A 23,083-nucleotide genomic window follows, 5' to 3' on the forward strand; every position below is an offset into this window, starting at 1 on the left:
CCCCCCCCCCGCTTGTGTTCCCTCTCTCGCTGTGTCTCTCTCTGTCAAATAAATCAATAAAATCTTTAAAAAAAAAAAATGCTAAAACTACCCCCTTCGATTGAGGAAACAAGACCAGGTAATGCTATCACCACTTCTTTACAATATAACAGTTGAAGTCTTATCCAGTGTAATAAGTCAAGAAAAAGACTCACTGAAGACAAAGATACAAAACTGCCATTGTTCCTAGATGACTTGATTGTGTGTCTAGGAAACAAAAGAATTTGTCTACTGTTAGAACAAATAGGTAACTTTAGCAAGGTCGCTGGATGCTATAGCAATAACAGACTAATTGCATTTCTATATGCCAGAAACAAACAAATACAAACTTTTAAAAAGAGTTTTAAAAAGATACCATGTGCATTAGAGAATATCAAATACCAAAAAATAAATTAGATGCAAGATATATAATGCCTCTAACTTAAAACTACAAAATATTACTGAGAGAAATTTAAAAAGCTAAATAATGAAGGCATGTACTATGGCCACGGATTGGCAGATTTACAATACCAACTCAAGCAGAATCAAAATCTCTGCCTTTTTTTTTTGGAATTGGCAAGCTGACTGTAAAATGCATTTGGAAAAGTAAAGATCTAAGAAGAGCCAAGACAGTCTTGAAGAATAAGAATAGAGCTGGAGAACTTTCATTACTAGATTAAAACTATAGTAATTAAGATAATATAGTATTGGTTCAATGTAGATTAACAGTTCAATGGAACATAATAAAAAGTTCAGAAAAATGACTCTTTCATAGAGAGTCAGTTGATTTATGATAACAATCACCCTACAGCACAGTGAACATGCAATGGTCATGGCACCAGATCTCCTGAATAATCATATGGGGAAAAAGAATCTTTACTCCTACCTCACACCACATACACAAGTCAAAACACTTTAATAGTGCAAAAATAAGTGGCTTTCCTAAAAACTTAGTATTCTTTTTTATCAGTTAGAGAACTATATTTGTATTTGTTCATTTGTCTTTGCTTTAGCTATCTGGAAACTCATGAATAAAGCATATCTGTTTACAGTTATTTTCTTGAATCCAAGGTTTGGGGCACAACACTATTGTCCTTTTATTGCATGCTTCTTATTCTTTCATTCTTGCTTTAATGATTCTGTTTTATAGCTCTCTCCTTTTTGAAAGTTGTTTTAAAACTTCTTTTTTTTTAAATAGTCAGGGTATAAATAATGAAAAAAATCAATCAATGAAGCAAGTTAAACTTCTTTTTGAAATTTTGAAGCCTGATTGAATTGTCAAAAAGAATTATAGCTCATATAGTAATCCTTGTAATTGCGCTTTGGTAAAATTATAACTAACCAACATCATATTGCTAAGACATATTATGCATATAAATACTACCTGGAATATTCTTTAAGTGTTAACATATGTGTCATATTAAAAAAATAAGTAGCATTTACATGGAGAAGGAATCTACTTTTTATAAACCGCATGTAATCTATACTTGGACAAAAACAATAGATTATTTGTTCCTCTATAGTCCTCATAGGGAAGGAGTATGTAGGAGAGAAGGAATAACTGTTCTGAAGGTAGGAAGTATAATTACTGAGTCCTTCCAACCTTGTTAATGATTAAGAGCGTAGGCTTTAGGGTTACCAAACCAACCTGAGTAGGAATCCCAGCACTGCCACTTAGTGACTCTGTAATCTATGGACAAGTTACTTGATCTTTCTTAAGTTTCAGTTCTTTATATCCAAAGTGGGTATAATAATACCAACCCCCTACCTACAGGCATGGCTCCACATATGGCTGAATGTATGCATGAGACTGATTGTTTTGTAGGGTATAATTTTTCTAAATCTTGAAATCTGTCCTTGAAAAACTTAATCTTGAGATTCTGGAATAGACTAAAACTTTGACACCTCTATGAAAGAAGCTGGCTGACTATGGAGTAGCTGAACGAGGAGAGCAGGTTAAAAACTCAAATGATGTGGGGCAAATCGGAAATTCTGAACACTGTGTGCAGCCCATCAATCACAACGAGGACCCGGGGGGTTGTAACCTCTGCAACTCTAGACGCTGTTACTGTACTGTGAAGCTCTGCATGCTGGCGGGCTCTCTGGGCTCCCATCCCACCTAACACACGTGGCAATAAAGTGCAGCGCATGTTACCCACATTAGAGCAATAGTTACATCCTCAAAATAACATTTCAGTGACTTCTCTAGTCTGCATTTGGGAAGATCATCTTAGACCTTGAGTCTTGTCTTTCTCTAAGGTTAAAACGCCTTTCCCATCAGACCCCTGCTCTGGTGACAATCCCCGTCACAGTGTACTTCCCAGAGAGTGTTTTGTCTGATTGAGAATGCCCAGAGGGTATTCTCTGATCCAAAATGTAAGGTCAGCCGCTAAAACCAGAATCAGGATGTCTGTGGTGGTGGGAGAAGTCTGAACATATTCAGGAGGTTGGATAGGGATGGTTTGTGGAAAAAGTAGTATTTCCTCCTTTCCCACTCCGGTCTGGTTGCTGAGGATTTCAGGTCCTATCATTGTTGGCAAAGGCATATTTTGTCCGCAAACTGGAACTGTACCTCATGTTGCATGGGCGGTTTCTAGATTCTTCATTCCCTTCTGCTGACACCCATATCTATCGCATTTGCAATGCTCTTACTTGACTGTTCCCATTGCTCAGGTGACCAGAAGCACCATATCAATATGCAAATAAGGAAACATTTTTGATATTTAATACTAAGTCATCCCCCCACCCCCCACTCCACATCACCAGGAACCTGCCATTTCTGCCAACAATACAGAATATTTTGTTTTAGGACAGGGAGCAGAATAGAGAAATATGTCCTTCACTTTGCCAGAACTCTGTTATCCTAAGAATCCAGTACTCCTTATCTTCTACTGGAGTTATATAAATTATAAAGTACAGATTAATAGCCAACCAGCCAAATTAAAATATACCAAAAACTTACTGTCATTTTGAAATCTCACTATAGAAAGAAAAGGTCCGGGTAAATACTCTAGTAAACAAATTTAGGAAAGTTCCATTTTACTCAGTTGTAAGAAGCATATAGACATGCCTATAACTAAAATTAAGCAATGCTAGAGAAAAAAACAAATTCATTTTTCAAAAACGATTAAAGTCTAGAAGCGAATTTGCGATCACACCGTAATTTGCTAAACTGAAGCAGGAGTTATTTTGGATTGAATTTGTTACATAGCTCATGCATGAAATGATCTGTTGCTTGTTCTTGTGAAGTTGTTTTCACACTATGAAACGGCAGAGGGGAAAAATGTATTCTGTCTGAGGCATTGTAAAAATATTGAAAGCTCCGACGGAGGCTTTTTGTAGAAGTATCTGACTACAACTTGTCATTTACACTTTACGGGCCAATAATTGTTAAGCCAAAACCGCAGATGCTTAGCTTTCAGAATTACCTCTTAATGTGTAATGGGTTCAGAAACCCAACTCCGGCACCATGACGTATCACTCATGTGATTACACTGCCACCGTGTGGTTTTAAGGATCCCTTTCAATTAAAAAAAAAAAAAAATATATATATATATGAAAAGAAATGGTCTCTTACAAAAAAGAAAAGGATAATAATCTGAGCACTGTCTCTGTTTTTCTCATTCATTTGTCCTCAGTTACAACCCCACAGCTACTCTGTGGATTCTTGTAGTTGGTAGGGCAGTAGAAAAACAACATAGAGCCGGTTGGTAGTATAGTTATGATTCTAATAATTCTGCATAATTCAGGAAGGGCTCAGCTTCTGCCTAGTGAATGTCATCAAGATGTTCGCTAGGAGATGCTACCTTCACTGACCTTTTCTGCATAAATCTGGCATTTACAGTGTTCAGAGGAATCTGAAAATTTCCCTATAGGTATCTATAGGCAAGTGGGGACCTCAAACTGAGGTCCCCAGACCAGTAGCGTCAATGTCCCGGGGAACTTGTTAGAAATGCAAATTCTTGGGGCGCCTGGGTGGCTCAGTCGGTTAAGCGTCTGCCTTCGGCTCAGGTCATGATCCCAGGGTCCTGGGATCGAGTCCCACATCGGGCTCCCTGCTCAGTGGGGAGTCTGCTTCTCCCTCTGACCCTCCCCTCTCTCATGCTGTCTCATTCTCTCTCTCAAATAAATAAATAAAATCTTTAAAAAAAAAAAAAAACCGGGGCGCCTGGGTGGCTCAGTCGTTAAGCGTCTGCCTTCGGCTCAGGTCATGATCCTAGGGTCCTGGGATCGAGCCCCACATCGGGCTCCCTGCTCAGTGGGAAGCCTGCTTCTCCCTCTCCCACTCCCCCTGCTTGTGTTCCCTCTCTCGCTGTGTCTCTCTCTATCAAATAAATAAAATCTAAAAAAAAAAAAAAAAAAAAGAAATGCAAATTCTTCGGCTCCATCCCACATACTAAGTCAGAAATGCTGGGGCCTGGAATTCTGTGTTTTAATAAGCCCTTCAGGAGATTTTGATGTTTGCTAAAGCTTGGGAACAGCTGCTACAGACAATCATACCTGTCTTGAGGTAGATTAACACATATTTTCCTAATAGAGCTAAATTTAGCAGCACCTGCTCCAGGCCGCTGAAAAAATTCCAAAGAAAGATGCAAGAGACAGGTTCCAGGACTTCCCATGAATATGGTCACTCAGCAACTGGGAGCTGCCCCTGGGAAGGAAGAAGCAAAACACTGTGAGGTTTCCCATTCCCATCATCTGCTGGGTCGACGCTTTCTTTCCTCTTTAACTCCACATGAAGGAAATGCTATAGTCAATCAAGAATAAATCTTTCAGCCTTTTGGGATTATTGGAGCATCCTGGAACAGCAGTCTGATATGAGTGGATATTATATAGAAGGCCATTTTTTCCTGACATTAAAAACGCAGTTTTAAGAAGAGAAGCTAAAAATATGAAAGTCCTCCAGGGTCTAAAAATATTAAGGAATATTGGGATGGTAGGAAGATTCCCTGCTCTGTCACGGGGTCGGCCACTGAGCTTCCCCCCAACTCCACTGACTCTGGCCATGCAAGAAGGTTGACCCCAGGCTGCCAGGACTCCTGGTTTTTAAGGAAAGCCCAGAAATCAGATTTTTTTATGTGAAATATTCCAATTTTTAAGCATGGGTTTCATTATAAGTAGATGTTTAATTTAAAAAATGAAAACGTATCTACCTGTTAAGGAGGATTGTTGATGGCAACCTCAACACATACTTATGACCATGGACATGTATTGTACTTAAGTAATTTGCGTCCATGTGTTTTCATCTCTCTATGTATAAATATATGTATACAAAGCCTGGACATCCAGTATCTCAACACATGAGGGAAATAGTCTATTCAGCAATGAAGGGCTTCAAACTGAATAAAGATCAAAAATTTACAAGATGTCTGAATTCAAAAAGTACATCGCTTGAAGTGCCACACTTTAAGAAGAAAATACATGATATTTATACTAATGTGAAGTATGCTTTCACAACATTTCTAGATCTTACAAATGTCACAACATACATAGAATAAAAGTACTGAGGATATACAAATTAGTGTCTTTTTCTTAGGAACATATAAAATACTTCAAAAATATCAAGCTCACAAATATATTTAGGTATGAATTTGGAGCCCAAATCATGTTTTAATTGTATATTTTTAAAATCCCTGGCTCTGAAAGGAGTGCTTAAAGATAGCTGCTGAATTAATAGAAGAATAATCAGATGTCACCCATGTGAATTTTCTTCACCAGGCATGCTCTTTCTAGCTTGACCCTCACTGTTGTCACTGCATCCAAGATGCAGAAAATGCTGCCTTATTTCCTTGCAACTCATAGATTTTCTCAAAGACATTAAGGATAAAACCAACTTCTGATGGAATCTTGGTTTTTCTTTGTGGTTTCTTTCCAAATCTAGTGAAATTCCAAGTGTCTCCTCTAGTGATGATATCTTTAAGATTGTCTGGTAGGAGAACTAGTTCTGGGGTGGATAACAATGCTCACTCTGAGCTGAAGAATATTCTAGTCACAGGGGCCAATGCCTAGATATATTCCCACCCTTCTGTACAATAAGAGACTCTCTTGGGGGGCTAGTTCTTCAGATATGTTGCCAGATTTAATGAAGATTCTCTAACCAAAGTATCTTGCCCCATAGCATACCATTGTGTTTAGGATTCTGACCACAGGAATGCTTTACTTTTTCTTCTCAAGGATTTTGGGGTTTCAGGAGTATCATACTAAAATGTATATACTCTTGGTAGGGAAGAAAACATGATATTTTTTTCATCCATTCAGAAATATTACTGGGAATTTTGCATTGAAACAGAAAAGAGCCAGGTGGATATGTTTAAGACTTCTACATGGTTCTCGACCAGGAGAAGCACAGAAACCAGGAACCAGAAAAAATAATGGCATAAAAGTATAATTGATGTTTGAAAAAATAATGCTGTGAATCCACTGAGGGGGGAAAAAGAACAGAATTCTGTCTCTAAGGATCTAGAATGTTTGCACAAGTAGTTAGTATTTGAACTGGATCTCACAGGATTAATAGACACCTGGTGAAGGAGGAGGAGATAAAATGTAAAGAAAAGCTGGTTGTTTCTTGCGACTAGAGTATTTGTCAACCATGGCATTTTAAAAGTACAGCATAAGGTCCTTATAATGAATCTAATAGCTATTCTTTGAATGCAAGAATAAGTGAATGGAAGAATGATTTGTGTTTTGTAGGGCAGTATGAGTCATGGACAAAATGAAATAAGGGTAGAAAGATTAGTTAGGGACAAAGACCATGAAGGCAACACTAAAAATTCTAAATTTTATTCTGTGGATTCATGTCATCTTTTGAACCAGTGTCATCAAGATCTATTGAGGTACTTTTAAAAAATGCAGATTCCTGAATCTTACCCCAGGTCCTTTGAATCAGAACCTCTCAGAGACTGAACCAAGGAATTGTCATGTTCCGTACTCTGTGAAAACCACAGCTGGAAATAATGCCCAATTTGTAAAACATAACTTTTTAACTTTTGGGGGTACTCAACATCTTAGAGGATCTATCAAAAGCTATGGAAATTCTCCCTAGAAAAACATATGTGCACATTCATTTTTACTAATAACTCCAGAGAGATCATGAAACCACTGAGATTAACTATTAACTCAAGGACTCAAATTAATAACTCCTGACACCAAGCTGGCTAACAAGTAATTAGAGAAAGTCAGATGAGAATCATTGTTACCAGGAGTTATAGTGAGGGAAGGTGTTTAGATGAAATTGAAGAATACACAGAAACTGCTTCTTCGTAACTGTTTTGTCTAGGACCCACCCTGATCTCATTTTGTCACATTTACTGTAAAAGGGACATGTTCCCATTTAAAAAGAGAAGAATTTATGCTGGGAGCCAGGGAGCTTCTTGGTCATTTCCATCCATTTAACAAAAAATTGGAATGTTTCAAAAGGAAAAAAAAAAATGGGGGGATTTAATGAGCATTTAAAAACTTATACATTGTTTTGCCCTGTTTCAAATAACAAATGAAGTTGTTGGCATTCTAGAAAGTGTATGAGTTAACTGTTTTTATACTTAAAGCTTCACATATTTAGATCATATCTGAAAATTTTAGTCTCTCTGATAATGTAGCATTTGGGAACCATAGTATGGTTCTATTTCCTCCAAAATTGAGAGCCATATCTGCAAATAACAACTAAAATGTTCTATTGCTGGAGATATGTCACATGGAACAAGATAAAGTCTATGAAAACAGCCCTTTAGAAAAGTCATGGCTGAACTCTAATGACCTAGATTATTTAATGCGAACATTGTGTGCGACTTTGGAGATTTAGGGCCGCCCTCACTATAGTCAACTCAAGCAAGCCTGTTTATGTGACACCAAGGTAGAAACAGTTCAGAGACACAACTTGCTATTCTTTGTAAATGGGGCAGAATCACTGAACTTCATCCAAACTTGGAGCAGAGTCAGAAACAGGGTGAGAGGGAATGTTCCACACTGAGGGAGGAAAGTGCTTCATAAAGTGCAGAGCATTATACCGAGTGAAGGAGTTAATCATGTATCAGCTAACAACAGATAAAACATTTTGCAAACGTGTAGCCTTTGATCGACAAACAACATCATACTGTGCTTCTCAACCTGCAACCTGGTTTCTCCCTCAACTGTCGTTTTGGAAGTTAGTTCATATTGGTAGATGTTGGCTGCGTCCTTCTGAGGGCTTACAAGGCCCCTGTTGTGTGAGGGTCGCAGCTTTGTTCTCCACTCTTCTAACAAGAGTCACATCAGCTGTTTCCAGTTGCTCTTCATTACCAGCTGTGTTCCAACAAACATCTCTATGCCGGGCTCCTGGTGCACGTGTGGCAGCGTTTACCGTAGGGTTTCTACTGGGTGTGGCTTTGCTGGGGCATAGGACACTGCATCTTCTGCTTTGTTTAATAATGCCAAATTGCTGTCCAAAGTAGGTGAGCCAGTTATGGGAAAGTTGCAGTTGCGTTACTCTGTTGTCTAACCTGTGTCAGACTTTCAAAGGAAATATTACTTTTATTTGCCTCTCCCTGGTTACTAGTGAGGTTTTGCATCCTTTTATACATTGTCTCTTCAAGTGTATTCTTCCCTGAATTGCTCATTAATGTCCTATGCCCATTTTTCTATGGGCCAAGCACTGATCAAGGCCCTTCGGATGTACCCATGAACTGCCAAAGAGCATTGCCCTCTTCGAGCTTACATTCTAGTGAGAGAAAACTGGTAAGAAACAATAAACCCCCAAACAAGTATAATCTGTAGCATGATGGGTGATAAGTACTATTGGAAAAAAGCCAAATTAGAACAGGTAAAGTTAATGGAATCAGGAGTACAGGATAGGCAAAACAGTTGATAGCAGTAAGGATTGGTCAAGGTGGATCTCCTGGCGAATGCAAGAGTTGAGTCAAAGTGAGAGTTCCGGAGCAGTGAGAGGCCAGGGGGTCCAGCCTGAGCGGAGAGACAGACGCGAAGAGCTACAGAGATGAAATCTGAAAAGCAGAGGGTTGTCATATGGGGCCTCGTGGGCCATGGTAAGACTTTGGCTTTCAGCTGAATGAAATGGGGGTGCCCCTGAAGGACTTTGCGCAGAGGAGCGACATGATCTGCTGGGTTATATATAAAAGGACCATTCATGACAAATTCTCAAATGCTTACATACTATCGTTTCTACATAAAGAGCAACTTGGCTAAACCCCTCCTTCCTGTGGGAACAATCTGATTATAGATCAGCTAAGACTGGGAAACACAGAAATGGATTAGTCCTTGTGCTTGAATGAACAACTAAGGTTTAGGACGTGGATAAGCAGGGTGAGTTCTGTGAGCGTTACGTGTTTCCTCCGGCAGCTCTGGGCTGTTGACTTTGACCTTCGTCCCTTCGCTTACCCACTTGCCACTCAGGAGTAAAGCTGCTCACTGGTGTTGTTGCAAACCTGATGCCAGGCCCTGGGCCAGCTGTTGTTTAAACATGATCTCTAATACCTGGCAGCATGATGTACGGAAAGTAGCAACATCTTCATTTTGGAGAGCTAAAATAGAAGCCAAATCTATCCAACCGCAGGTCCCCTATGGCTTCATTACACTATGGAGCTCACTGCGTATGGTAGGGCAGCCGTAGTATTTCTCTTAACTAGATGGCGCTGAATAAGACATAAAGCCATGCTAAGATTTAAAAAGAAATAATAATTATTTTAATTTATATGAATTCTGAAGCACCCAGCTTCTATCTTTGAAGCTGCTGTATAATAAGAGCTGTTTCTTCTCTTTTCCTGTTTGTTTTGGCACTTGAAATGAAACAAAATTTATGCGATGAATTTTGGGTCTCTAGAAAGATTTATCCTCATTCTTTAGGCAAGTGTGGTTTCAATCTAATATGCTAATCTGATATGGTAATGTATTATCAAAACTCAGAGTAAACAACTGGTTCAAAGTGTTCCAACAGATTTAAAATTTTGAAAGAGGAAAAACTTCTACCCCAGCAGACTGTGAATAACAAACAACATCTTATTTTCTTCTACCTGAGTAAGAACCCTCCACAGAGAAGTCTCTTCCCTTCAAGTATATTTGTGAATTCTTGTGCTTCCTGTGCTGTAACACTGTAATCCCAGGTCCAAATGAGTTCTATCAGTTTGCAAATTAAGGAGGCAATTTACGTCTCCAATTCAGGAGTTTTCAAAGGCAGCCTTAGCCAAGGGATGCTTATTATTTTTTGCATAACCACATAAAGACCAAATAATGAGTCTTTTTTTTTTTTCCTGAGCCTAAAAGTGTGTGATGATACACATTGCCTTTAAGTACACTTTATTTTTAAACTAACTTCAAGACAGATGGGTCAGAACAAGTTATTTCAACGTTAGATTGTAATAAATTGCTAGGCATATCATCATTTACTGCAAATAAATATTCATAGCTGAACTCGGGAACCTTGAGCGGACGTGAACTCAACAACCCAGTCACTAAATAGTGACGTGAAGCGATCCTGCTCACTGCCTGGTTTACCTTCCAGCTTGGTCTGGAAGAGCTCTTTCAAGTTCACCTTGGGATCTGGAGATTTAGATGGTATGCATGTATGTGGCTGTGTTCACTTGGAAAAAACATTTTCTCCTTGCAGACCACTTTTTGTAACAATCAAGAAGAGGCAAAACAAAGTTTAAAATTACATCTAATTATTTTGAAAAATCTACCCCTATAAATTCATATATTAAAAAAAGAAGAAATCCGAAGATAAAAACGGTGTCCAGATACATTTCCCCATCATGTGGACACAGCTTGGGAAAGAAAACTAATTAGCGACCTTCATTACTTGCCTAGAAAAAAAGTTTGCCTCTTCAGGAATTGCCTCGGCTTGCTAGGCTGTTCTAACCGAGTTTCCCTTTCTCGTGTGGGAGATTTAACTGGAAATAATAGTGGCCTGTCCTTGCTTGATAGCCTTTCTGCATAAGCATTTAAAAGACAAGGTTACTATGTGAGGTAGTCTGGTAAATTCTTTCGTTGCAAGGGCAAAAACACTAGTTTACTTGTTTAAGATGATAAAGAGTTTAAGACCAGAGTTCATAACATGAACTTGTCCCATGACTCCCTCCCCCTTGACTTGATGAAAACATGCTCATGTGAAGTGAATTTTGAAACGGAATCTGCCGAACACATTCAGCATTTGGTGCCAGATTTGTACTGTGACATTCAAACTTCTGCCATGGCTGTTGCAATGTAAATAGGAAATTCTAAATGTGATTTGAATTGCCCTTTGGGGAGTTTTACACTGAGAGACGGTACATTTCCAAGGTAGCCAATACTTAATATGGAGCAAGCCCAGTGGTTGGGTTGAAGACTGTTCTGCTTCAGAGCGAAGGTTGACAGGAAACCCTGCACGCCTTCAACCGGACCGCGGGAATTTGGTGGTTGACACAGCCATATATACTTTTGAAATAGTTTTTCTTGTTAGAAATGTTTTAGATTAGCCCATGAAAATAAGCACCATTATTATTCACATACAGTGATTCGGTTTTGAGGAGGACAGTTGCCTACATAGATCCTAGATTAGAGATTGGCATAAGCAAATGATTGGTTTTTAATTAGCAACAAGCTTTTGTAATTATTAGAAGTCAACCCTTCCTGTAATTATTAGAAGTCAACTGAAGCATCCATGCTAGCAAATACACTTTCTCAGCAAACAGACACACTCAGACTTTTCCCATGAAATGCAACTGAGTAGGTGGGTACTGCTATGTGGCACACAGAAAAGTGCATCATATGTTAAAATTTTATCAGAGGATGTTTCCAGAATTTTTAAAGAGTTAAATTCAAGGACACAGAATTGTGTATATTTTGTGATATTACCTGATATAAAATTTTAGTTGATTCTACCCATAAATGAATTTAGAGGTTTGAGATTTCTTTAGAATGTGGGATTTAGTGTTAAGAGAAATGCATTGTTGCAATTCTCCACTAGAGGGCCATAGCTCCCTCTTTCCCTGCGTGGGTCTGGGCCAGGGCTCAAAAAAAAAAAAAAAGGTAAATGTTACAATGTTATTTTTCTGTCAAATTTGTTGCTTTATATGTCTTATATATATAATAAATATATGAAAAGTAGGAATATCTTTTAAAAATAATGGTGCAGAAGTGTGTACAGTGAAAAGCTTCACTGCCAGTTTTCCCCTCCCAACCCCCCCCAACAGGTTTTATTTTTACATAAATGTTTGCACCAAACATTATTATTGTGTCTTGCTGTTTATTTACTAAACTAAATATTGTAGGCATCTTTTCCTGTCAGTTTACACATAGCTGACTTTTCTTCCCTATGGCTTTAGAATACTCTTTTGTAGCCTCTAAAATGATTTGTTTACTAAATCCCCTAAAAATGGACATTTAGATTATTTTCAGTATTTTTCTATTTAAAAAAGACTGTGGTGAGCATTCTTGCATTTTTTTTCTTCGCACAGATCTGGGAGTTCCTCCTTAAGTTAAATCCTCCTGCTGCCTAATTGAGGACTTATTTACAACTTTAATAGACGTTGCAAGTGATGTCTAGCTCCAAAACCAGCACAGCCACAACCACAATAAAACTGGCACCGATTTAGAATCACACCACGTGTGAAGGTGCCTTTAGTCCCGACACCGCCAACAGTGGGTATGTAAAACCTTATAATCTTTGTCAATCTGTCAAAGGAAAAATAAGATCTCGAGAGTAGTTTTAAAAACGTTTAGGTCTATGATAACCTCAACCAGTGAACTGAATTTAAAATTGAAAAAATAAACTTGTGAAAATGGTTATACAGATTTTTATCAGAAGATGGAAGCATAATAACCAGTTGTTAATAGTTGCAGAAAAAAAAATCATTGGTTTCCATCAACTAGCGATCTAAATAAATATTTAATATTTTTCCCAATACTTTTATATCATTTGAAAAAATTTTGTTATAAAATTCTGTAAAATGAAGTGGGCAGACATGATAGATGAGAATGAATAGATGGGAATGAATCTTTGAACAGTATTCTTGTTGCTTCATCACTGTTATGATCTTCAGGGTAAAGAACTTCAGTGAGAAATGTTGAAGTTTCTTATCTGAATTTGACTTCACCTTCTAAGCCTGTTTCTCTTCCTTTTCCTTAGAGACTATCTATCACAATTTGCCCATTTTTCCTCTTCATTCTAAACTACAACACCCTCCCTTTCCTCTCAGTTTTTAGCAAAGAACAAAATGCCCAGAATTGAAATGTCAAGTATTTTTTCCCTAACAAAATATTTTTGTAACGAGGTTAAATATACACCCAAGTATCAGATTGAAAATAATTGCAGCAAAAGTTGGCTAGTTTGTTGTACCAGTTTTGTTCACTTTCCTCCAACAGAAAACTGGTTCTTTTGGTGGTAGCCATATATATCCCACACAACCCAAAAATATCCCATCAAGGGACAAGCCCACCTTGGAAAATTGTGAAGCAGGCAAGGCTTGTCTACTTCCCTTCCCCTCCCCCTGCCATATTTTCCCCATCTGACTCCTTCTGTCCTCCTTCCACCCTCCACCTAGCTGTGTTTAGCTTTGTCCCAGTAATCTACACAGGAAGGGAGATATTCTGCACTTCAGTGTTAGTTGAATATGTCTTCCAGGGTGTGGAGAGTGCATAAAAATAGAGAACATTCAGAGACTCAAAGGAGAGTTTCTCTCAAGGGGATAATTTAGGGAATAGTGGGCGGGAGATATATTTGCAAGCATAGAATATTTTATAGGTAGTTTCTATGCCTACTTATATGGAGCATCTCTGGCTCCTGTGTAAATGTGAAATTTCAGATGTAGAAAAATAAAATGGCAAGGACCCATTAGATGTACTAGGAGGATCACTATTTCTTTCAATTTAGTGGTTTGCTCTATTTTTCTGTGTGTGTGTGTGTGTGTGTGTGTGTGTGTGGTTTGGTTTTGGTTAGCCATACTTCAAGCTTTAGAATAGAATGTTTTTAAATCCGCATTTCAGCTTTCCTGGGGATGGGATTTTGTTGGACTCTGGCCCGTACTAATTGAGGAAACAGCTCCCTCCTTCTGTTCCCTACTCCAACCAGGGAATAATCAGGTGACTTATGTATCTCTATAATTTCTTATTTTGACGTCTCTAAATTTTTAGGTTGTCCAATGTATTCTACTTTTAGTTATTAACTAATATATTTGAAATAAAGTTGGTGAAATGAGGCAGAATTGTTATTATTAGCTGCCAACTTACAAACTTGAAAAATATGACATTGCTAGAAAAGAAAAATACATATGAATCTGGAAAAATGAGTTAGTTATAAACATGGATATGGTTTTTTGTGTGTGTGAAAAATGTGTTAAGTATATGGGATGAATTCCTGAGTGAGAATGTTATTATAAGAAATAATAATTTAATAAAAATGCATTTATACAAACCAGAAAGGAAAGAGATTTGTATAGATAAACTTAAATTTATTTCGGCCTGGTGCTGTAACTTTCTGTGTTGAACATGTGATTTTGGATTATAAAATTCCAGGTGTGTAGTAATTTCTTATCTGTTGTGTATAATAAGCTTTGCCCTGAATATTTTGAAACTGGTGTATATTTTCCATAACAGACATTGTGCATAGAATTTTCCATGCTCTGTATTAGAGAGGTAAGGAATAATTTGACAGAGGGTTAAATGCTTTTCAATATAATTGGGGAAAATTTTTTTAAATATTAAAAAGTTTTCCAATGGTTGAAAAGTTTATGACCAGATGCCTAGAAATAGAGTTGGTTCATTTACCAGGCACCAGAGCAGTATAGAGAAACAGGAGCTATGTGGGAAAGAGAGAAAGAAGAGAGAGAGGGAAGTTGATTTGTTATTTGTCATTTTCAGCTTGTCTGCATAGACTTTTTAGGGTTGAACTGTCACTACATGTGTTACCCTGTCAGTCCATCCCAGGGACATCCTGATGCCTCCCAGATTGGGTTGGAGCCAAAGGCAACTATGGAGGTGGACAGAGCAGTTCTACCCCATACCCCGATTCTACCCCATGCTCCTTGAGGCATCACACTTGGACCTTTTAACCTTTAACCTTGTTTGTTTTCTTTTCTTTTTCTTTTTTTTCTTTTTTTTTTTGTCAAATAGAGAGGGTCCTACAGTTTAAAATGAATAAAATTCTAGTTAGTGAACATATACCCAAATGTGAGTGTCTCTTATACTTCAGTGTTGAGTAAAAAGTATCTATTTTCAAAACGTTATCTTTTGTTATTGTGGGAAAGAAGCTATATATTTCTAATCCTTGAGGATGATACAAACTCCGTTCCAAAACACAAATATGGCTGATCAGCTCAATTAATTCAAAAGGAAAAAAAAATCAGACCAGTTAGTGTAGGCAAAATAACCAGGCGAGTTATTGAATTTTTCATGTTTCAGCCAGCACTTTTGACAGCAGGTTGATAAGGTCTCGGTAAGAGGTGCATGAACGCATTTGTATCCTTCGGTGAGAATGTGCCCTGCCAGTATTCTTAGGTGCATACACATGCTGTTAGCATCCCCAGGTACACATGGATGCCACTTTCTATTAAGTTGCATTCTCCAGAAACCCAAAGAAATGCTTATATGTTTCTAAATAACCAGCTTGTGCCAATGTTGAAAACCTTCAGATTTCACAAGAGCTTACACTTTGGCAAACCATTAAAAGGAGAAATGTCTCTAGTGTTTCTGGGATGTATCATCTTTTGTTGGAAACACTGAATTCCAGAGCATTCTGGGTAGAATCCTCTGAAGAACTTATTTGCTGTTTGTATAGAAAGGTGCTTTTTATTCTAGAACAATTTTCAAAAAGATTGTGTTTTGCAAAATCAGAACTTTTATGAAGATATCAAAAGCAATAATATTAAATTGTCGTACATTTCTGGACTGTTATACAGACTTCTCTCCCCTCCCAGATCTGAAGCAGAAAGTAAATAATAAATATAACCATCTAAAATATTAGGATTGGTGTTAGTTCATAATAGACATGTTCAACATTTAATTTTAAGGTAGTCTGGTTTTAAAAACTGGATTTTATAAGCATTTCTAAAAATTATAAATGCACGTTAGTTGTTACCTCCAGTTTCTAGTTAAAACTCACTGGAAAAAGTAAAGCTGGTGTCATATACCAAAAACAATAATGATCTGTTATTATCCAAGTCTTCCTTTTCCTCAGTTGTGGATACACACTGCCTCAACTCAGTTCACCCGACGTTTAATAAAATTGCAGTCTAACTTGTGACGTGAGGAGATTTAACATGCTCATAAAATTCTTACTTGATGATCATGTTTGGCCTGGCCTTAGCTCTTGCCTAACCTCACTACACCTCCTTCACTTACCAAAATTGTTTGTCTTTTCGGGAACAAATTCTTTCCCCTTGTCTCCCTTGTAGCAGCCTTTTTAGTCCTTCTCTCTACTTTTGCCTTGCTCTAAAGCCTACAGGTAAACCCATCAAAAAAATATGACCCACTAATTTGATTTGGTTGCAGCAAGGAAATTAAGACAACATTATCCATGATACTGGGTTACTGGACAGTCCCCTTTTGTTGTCTCACTCATAATCTTAGAAAAACTTCACTCCCAAGAACTGTGCAGTTAGCAAGTTCTTGGAATTGCCCTGTTTATTCATCAAACTATTTGAAACCATGGCAAAGTTTGTTCTTCCATATTTTATTAAACTCAATTAAGTAATGGGGTCTTTTGTCATCAGTCTCAACTTTATCTTCCAAGGAAAACCTACTGCACTTCACAGTTCCTAAGATGCCAGCCATTCATTTCTTTGTGGTGTTGAAGGTAATTTGATTTATGTCTTGCTCTAGTTAAGATGCCCATGTTTTCAAGCATTTTTGACTCGGAGTTAGAGGCTGAGGTCAAGTTAACAATGGTAATCTGTCTCTCTGTTTGCAAACAATGAATCACCATTTGGGATTTTAAGACTATGGTAAGCTTTCACTTGGCAGCTTGGTTCAAAGGTTGTCAGCAAAATGTATGAAAGTGGCCTGCGCCTGGAACCTCTGATCATAGATGTCAAGGATTTTCTAACAAGGCCACCAATATAGTTGTGAATAATTGGTCAGAAGGAGGGGTGGTTAAAGAGGCATTAGTCTCATGCCCTATTTAGACTGGACTGATTTGATCTAGACTTAATAATCTTAAAAGCTCTTCTAGTCATTCCCAGGGCACGAATGAAAACGCTTTCAAATTATTAAGAAGGAATGTGACTTATTCAGGACAAAATGTAAGGGGAGAGTGATACAATGAAGTAGTTCATTTCAGTCCTTTACTTTGGACCAAGTAAACTGCCATTAGGAAGAGAAAGAGCTTCACGGAGAGTTGCAATATTTTATTACTAACTGAATTGGAGTTTGTTTTGGAGAGTTGGCAGTTCACATGGTTGAAGTTGAGATGAACAATTCATAAAAGTTAGGGGCCAATTTTCTTCAAACATCTTGTTGTTCTTATTCTTAAGGATTTCAGACAAAGTGATGACTTTGAAATAAAGAAAACTCTGAGATCTGATCAACTTTGAGTTTTTTCTAAGTAAACAGTGGCTGCCACATTGTAAGCATTGAATTAATACTGCAAATCGAGTGAATGAAGATGTCAGTAGATGTTTATGAGTGAATATTTGTATCTGTCTTTGAAATATTGGTCTTAAGAAAAGGAAGTTGTTTTCATAAGCCATGACCTAAAAGCAATGATTTTATGATTTGAACTGACAAGAATCTAGTTACTCTACTACAGTTATTTCATTTTATTGTATCAAGCAAAATATATTAACTGCTTCCCTCGTGTTTCTATTTTTGATGCTTTATTTTTTCTTTTGTGATAAAAGGGGACTAGTATTCAGGATAGCCAAATAGAGATCTGTTTGTCAGGTCAGGGTTTGAGCTGATCATTGATGCAGAAATTTCATTACTATATTTGAATATCATTTGTTGTTGTTCATTGACCTTAATGTTGATATGAAGAAAATTTTCATTATGGATTCATTTTACATGGATGCCCCAAATTAACACTCTAAGTTAATAGTCAGAAAGCATTGCCTCTCTTCTGGTAGCAAATCTGAAAAAAAGGAAATAATTACGATTAATTATGCTGCCCCTGGATTCTATAAATTTTATCTTGTATATGCATGTAAGGGAGTATCAACACACTTGAGCAGAAGCATGGACACTGGAGCATTTTGTCTTCCAGGGTTTCCAGCTTACTATGTAAGCACCCCCTCTTTGTCTAATCACCATATTGCTCATCATCCAATCTGTGAGCTCTAAGTGGATAATACTGAAAACTTTCGTTACCGTTACAAAGGAGAATTCTTATATTATGTATGACTGGACATGGGTGTTCTTCTTTCTGTATACTGTTCCTATCCTTTAAATTCTATGGATCTTGCGAAAAGCAGTGATTAGTGACATAGCATCTCAAATTTAGTATCTAATTGTTTCATACAGGCACAGAAAATTATAGAATCTAATCTTACTTATAAGTTACTATGGTTTTGAATACAGCGTAGCCACCTTATGATACATGCATGCTAAAATAGAATGTACCAGATTTCTACCATTCGAGATATTTTACTGATCATTTTCATAGTAAATTTTATTTGAAATTTAAAACTAAGTAGAGCTATGGCAATGACAAAATTCAATATGGTGCTTAGAGAGGAGATGACTTTCCCAGAGTAACATGGTTAGGAACTGATAACTCCCAGGGCTCAGTCAGGACTTTTTCTAACTGTACTATCCCAATTCTGTGAAATGAGGTGAGGACATGGGTCATAGGTCCTTCTGTAAGGATCCATAAACCAGTAGTATTTGTTCATATTCCCCTGTTAATGTAGTAACTCCTGGGAAGAATAATAGTGTCATGTTTAAGAAAATGACATTGAGTTATCAATGCTGACTCTGGCTGTGCAAGCTTTGGGTGAATGACTTCACATTAGCTTCCTTAGTTTCTTCTATAAAATGAAAATAATAGTTGTTCCCTCATGGGTTTGTTTCAGTTATCAAAAGAGATGATACAGTACAGGGCTTAGAACAGGTCTGGCACATTTTAGGTACTGAGAAAATGCCAGCTCTTTAACCATGGCCCATTCCTCAGGCCCCCAAGACACTCATTTCTGGTACTTGTTACCTGGTCATTCTTACCTTCTCCTATTTCTGCAAACTTCTTTCTCTCCCTCAACTTGAGTTCCTGCATTCTGAACTGGAGAGCCTCCTAACAACAATCCACAATTTTAACTATGCTATTTATTTTCACCTTTTCGCAGCTGAACAAAGCACGTAAGAAAATTTAAAAACAGGCATGAATAAATTAACTCTTGCTTTTCAGAATAGATATATTTCTTCTGTGGGTATTAATATAATCCATCAACATTGAATTGAAATGTTGAAGTTCTAGGATTGTGATTTATCGTTTGGCTTTTATCTGGAGCACTGATGAAGAGGAAATGTTGTTGCTAGTCACTCATGAACACTATCCACATATCTGGTAGATGGCACCCACCAAGCTCCCATAAGGGCAGCAGCCATCATTAATGCCCTAGTGAGATACCCTGCTGACAATGGTATTTAAGGTGTCCCTTCCAACAAGGAACATCATCACTTTGACTTCAACACCGAAACACTCTGAATATTTCCTTAGGGGGTGTGCTCCATATGAGCATATACTCACAAAGCAAGCCTGAAAGAAATGAACCAGGTGGAACTCGCTTCCAGGACCTATCCCAACCCCAGTGTCTTGGGATCATCTCTCTTTTCTGGTCCACATGCTCATACTGCTTTCCAACCTGGAGCCCCTAGAGTATCTGCATTCTGTAGCTCTTATGATGCCACTTGCCTGGCATCCTGCCCTCTCCAGCCGGTGCTGTGATTGCCAAGGTAAGCTGAAAAGGCCTGTTTTCAAAAATGTAGGAATGGCTGCATGCTGATTCAGATTCGCTTGTTTGCTATGGCCTTCTGAAGTCAGTGTCTTAATATTTTTTAACCCATTTGTAGCTGGAATGTGAGAATATTAGACCATTCTGGAAAAGAAACACCATATGGCAAAAACAAACAACAAATAATGAAAGAAATGTCTAGGAACAGACAGAGCCTCACCTCTGGTCTCTTAAACAATCTGTCATCCAGTACAATCTAAACCACCTCAAAAAAAAATCTTGGTACAATTCCTCATCTCTATCCCTTTTCAGATTTCTAATTCAGGTTCTTCTTGTCTCATTAGGATGCCTGCAGTGGCCCCCAGTTGGGCTTCCATCCTCTAATCCAATATGCACACTGTCAACAGTCTGATCATGATGTTTCTATGGTCATCTAGATTAAGCCTTCAGTGTGACATAAAAAACACTTCACTTTTAAGGGCCAACAACTCTTTGACATCAGACTTGTTCCTAAACCCTGCCCTCTAGCCATGAAGCAAAGGTACCTGTCACTTTCAATAAAAGACTTTACTCATTAATTCTCTTCTTTCTGACTAAGGAATTTCTATTCATTCTTTTAGGCCCAGTTCTAATGCCACCTCTCTGAGGAGACACCGATTCCCTCGTGATAGGGTTAGCTATTTTCTTTAATATGCTTGAACCTTTTTAAACATGTTGGTAGCATTTATCAGATAATTCTGTACTAATTTTTCACATGTCTTCCTAAATTAGTCGGTTGGGTTCTTGAAAACAGATACTAGTCTTGTTCAATTTTATATCATCAGCACAGGACCCTGTAAATAATTATAAACGTTGAATATCTTTTTTAACAAGGAAAAGAACATATAAACATGCCATATAGGGACCCAGGGTTCTCTTTTTTGTGTAGGATCAGCCTTTCACACAGTTATGTATATTGGACTAGAGAAGCTTGCCTACCTGCCTTCTTTCCTTCCTTTCCTTTTCCTTCCTCCCTCCCTTCCTTCCTTCCTTTCCTCCATCAAGCATTTATAGAATACCTTCTGTGTTCTTGGTTTATGTGAGATGTGAGGCACATTGAAAATAATAAAACACTGCCTCTGCCCTAGAGGCACTCTCAATTTAACAAGAAGAAAGAAATAGTAAAGTCATAATATAATTTGGGACCCAGTATCTTAATAGGAATCCCCTTCATGCTTATAATTGGGCTATGGAAATGTCCTCTGCTCTCTAAAGACCAGCATTTGAGATGAGCCTTGAGTACAAATGATCACCTCCATATTGTGCCCTGACACATTAGCATATGCAGGAGGTATTGGGAGAACTTCAAAGTATCTCTCAAATAGATCCTGGAGAATGATATGTGATGTGGAAAATGAAAAGGGCATTGATCTGAGGGTCGGGACCTCTGGGTTCTAGTTTTAGCCCTGCTACTAAATAGCTATGACCTTGGGCAAATGATTCAATCTATAGGATATCTTATCTGTAAATTGAGGGTGTCGATCTAAATTCTACTTCAATGCTTCTCTGCCACGATCATAGGATTTTAGAAATATATATACTTAGTCCTCACCAAAGAGTCACTGAATTAGAATCAAATCTCATAGAATGAGACCAGGCCATGTTTATTTAGCAAAAAACTTCCTGGTGATTCTGAGAGGCTCTGACCTGAGTTGTGTCTCCTCTTGATATTTTGATAGCTGAGCTCTGGGGGCCTCTGTCTGGCAGCCCCCACTCTGATTGAGACATGGAGACTCTAGGCCCACTCCAGTCTTTCTCCTTTAACAGTCTGTGAGAACAAGGAACATTGTTTTAAGAAACAATCAGATCAGTAGCTGACATCATAGGTCTTCCTGAAAGAGAGGAAAGAGATGCAGAACAGAGATAAGACCAAAAAAAATCCCAAATGCTTGTGGGACACTAGTAATCATAGCCATCACCAAGACTATCCTTGGCTTCTTGAACTTTAAGATGGACCCAGTCATTCTGATGCCCTGACTCCCATATATTTATTCTCTGACTAAGGCACAAAGATTCGGGTGAGCTAATGCATCAACCCATGAAAAATGAACAATTAAAACAATGAAGTTGTCAGTTCTTTTACCAGATTGCAAATAAATAACCTGCCTGTCAGGCTGGCTGCTCTGCTGGACCATTAGTTTAATACAAAGACATTCTGAGGAACGGGTGGATGACAGCTGATCTATCACCAGGCCTTTGATAAAGACCTGAGCAAAATATGCTGTCATAAGCCATGGTAGGTCAATCCCAATTTGTGAGAAGCAAAGTATTAGATGAAATTTGAATACACCTCTCTGCCCATCATGAGAGCCATAGGCTTTTTTTTTTTTTTCTTGACTAGTGGGATGGTGGATGCTCATTTTGACAGTATAAAACACTTTTCTGCTTATGCTTATTTAGCTTGTCAGGGACAATGTGCTGGTATAGATGGCCTTGGAGTTTGTAACTGTCACAGTGGAAAGACTGTGATCTTGGGACTGCACAATGTATCTATTTGCCAGGCTCCACGGATCTTCCCACAAGAAGTTACTCTGTGTCCTGTCAAATGCTAAGACAGTCACGAATTTCCAAACAAAAAGTCAACTCATTGTATTTTCTTATATGTATGGCTTGAATCCTGTATGCCATCTCATAAAATGTTTACCAGACAGAAATATTGCTCACAGAAAATGATTAATTATAGAAGGCAGTAGATAGGACAATTAAATAAAGACAAATTCATTAAATTCTCTAGCTGATGTCTCATTTAAATTTAGTGGGGAAAGTAAAGATACGAATCATCTTTCAGAAGTCACCTTGGGGAAGTTCTTATTTCTTCAAAGCAAAAAGTACTATTAGAAAGTTTACCCTGTAGTAAAACTACGCCAGGTGTAGCGTTTATGAGGTTGTCAGGGCTAACCAACTTGTCTCTGTAATTGACTTTGTCTCAACTTGAATCTTAGCAAAGCTGACTCCTCTGTTTTTAATAAAAATCAGTCAAATGCCCGAGAATCCAACAAATCAAAAATACAATTTTCCCCTTTCCAAAATCTTTTGGGTGTTTACCTATATTCAGTTTATATCTTCATGCTCAAAGTAATATAAATTCTACCTAACTGAAAAATAGGCACTGTTGATCCGTTCTTATTTTTGAGTATATTCACTGGTTAATTCAAATGGTAAACTGTAGCTTCAATATGGAG

At 37.8% G+C, this 23,083-nt stretch overlaps 1 protein-coding gene across 1 annotated transcript in view; it reads left to right on the forward strand.

The window, feature by feature from the left end:
• Positions 1-12,622, forward strand: part of LOC115943449 (uncharacterized) — a 37,520-nt gene extending 24,898 nt beyond the window's left edge. The window contains exon 6 of the transcript XR_014148014.1: positions 12,441-12,622. The gene's annotated coding sequence lies outside the window, so the exon portion shown is untranslated. The remainder of the gene's footprint in view (positions 1-12,440) is intronic.
• The last annotated feature ends 10,461 nt before the right edge of the window (positions 12,623-23,083 follow it).

The sequence above is a fragment of the Leptonychotes weddellii genome, chromosome 1 (assembly GCF_054177405.1).
Source record: "Leptonychotes weddellii isolate Sample4059 chromosome 1, ASM5417740v2, whole genome shotgun sequence".
In the NCBI taxonomy this organism is placed as follows: Eukaryota; Metazoa; Chordata; class Mammalia; order Carnivora; family Phocidae; genus Leptonychotes; species Leptonychotes weddellii.